Consider the following 2,158-nt stretch of genomic DNA (forward strand, 5'->3'; position numbering starts at 1 on the left):
GCCTCAAAACAAGAATGGTCTGATGAAGAATCTGATTGTGATCTTTGTTTTGGTTTAGCTTTTGCGCTGTACATTTCAGAGAGCAAAAGCTTACCAATATTGGTCTGATCATTACGATCATCATCATTGATGTTATGAGATGATGTATAATATTGAATCTCACAACAACTTGGTCCTAAAGCTGTGACATGAAACACCATTTCTCCTTCATGTCTGAAAACGACAATGTCACCAATTCGGAGATCATGTGAAAAGGCAAAATCTTCCCACCCGTCGGTTAAATTCAAACCGTCCATCTTCACTAACCAAGTTTTCTCTGACGCGTCTGATCTCAGGTTCACAGTCTTGTTTTGATCGTTTTTTCCTTCAACATGCTTCGAGAAGAAAGCAACAGGAATGTTCTGAAACAAACATGCAAACAAAAACTAAACAAATGAACTATGTTTAGCAATAACATGCTCTGAGATATAAGAAAACAGAGTAGAACAGAGTACGAGGTGAGTGCGAAAGCCTTCAAGAAGAGGCTTGAAGAAATGTGGTTTGATCGGAGAGTGTAGAAGAGATTGATCCGCCATTGTTGAACACCTCAAGAGAGAAAATCTCAATACAGGTGAGAACTTTAAGAGAGAGGTTTCATAATTTAAAGACGTTCACGTTTGTCTTCTTCTTCTACGTCTTGAATCTCTCACATCATAATTTAAAGACAAATTAGATACAGATAGCAACACACATCATTAGCCTATGTAAATATCCAAACGTATCTTCTTCTAAACGGTTCATTATAAGCTTCAATTTGATACATATTAAACCCATGATTAACTCATTGACAGTTCAGGAAGTCATAAACAACTGAAGAACACACTGTGAATGAGAGAAGAGAAATCGAACCTCAAGAACCAATTGATTTTCGGACTGAAAAACGAGAAATCGAGGCACATACCTTAACAGATCGAGGACGGCGTTATGGGCAATGGATATAGGGTGACAATCCGTATGAAAACAAGCCAAAAATCGTTCAAATCCGTGAAGAATTGAAGTTCAAAAGCTTGTAAAGGTTTTCAATGGAGAAGTGAAAAAGAATGAGAAAAAAAGGAAAGTGTTTTTTCGTTTTAAATCGCGAAAGAGAGGAAGAGCAAATCGAATCCCGGTTCGATTCAAGTGGATTAAACCGGTTTTTTTTTACCGGGATTCATGTGGTTTCAGGTAGGGGTGGTGGGCAAAATATACAGAACCGAAAAATCAAACGGAACCCGATCCGAAATTATCTGAACCGAACCGAATCCGATTTTATAAAATACACGAATGGGTATCATTTTCCTAAAACCGAAGATTGGAGATGTACAATAAAATCTTATACATAAGTTTACTTACAATTTTATGGAATCTATAAAATTGTGTCATAAATTTTTTTAAGTAAGTTAGTTTTGCTGAAAGAACTTATTGAGTATAATTATGATAACATTGAAAATGTGATTATGAAACATTGTTGATCCTCTGCGGAAAATTTTCCCATATTTTGATACCTTGAAAATAAATATTCAGACTTCTAAAATAGTTAGAATTAGATTTTCTTTTATAATTTTTTATAAAATTTTTAAATTTCAATAGTGGTAAATAATTATATAAATGGTTGGATAACTCCGTATTTTGTGTTGACAAAAAAAAAACTCCATATTTTGTTTTATTTGTCTTTCATTAGGATAATGTATGGATAACCCCATATTTATGTTTCGGTACAACTAAGTTTTTATAAAAGAGTTGGGCAACATAACCAAACAAAATTGGGCGACAAAACAAAAACGCCAATGCCACAGGCCACACATGAACTGACGTTTTTGCCCTTCTCTGCGCGAACGTCGTCATCCACGCGCGCGATGTCAACGCGCCTGCTGGAGTATTACAAAATAAATCGAAAATCAAAAATTTCTCGCAGTTATCGCTGGAGTATCTTTTATCTTATAAAGCACAAGTCACTCTACCAATAAGAATTTGACACATCAGCAAAAACAATTTATTTTGACAATAATTACAAAAGAAAAAAGTGATCATCGGAAAAAACAAAACAGAATTGAACACATGGCATATGCTTCACATTTAATTAAATCAATTAAAAAAAAGAGATAACAAGAGATAACTTCCGTATTTGAAGTGTTCGTAG

Source organism: Arabidopsis lyrata (genome assembly GCF_000004255.2).
Source record: "Arabidopsis lyrata subsp. lyrata unplaced genomic scaffold ARALYscaffold_7, whole genome shotgun sequence".
NCBI classification, from domain to species: Eukaryota; Viridiplantae; Streptophyta; class Magnoliopsida; order Brassicales; family Brassicaceae; genus Arabidopsis; species Arabidopsis lyrata.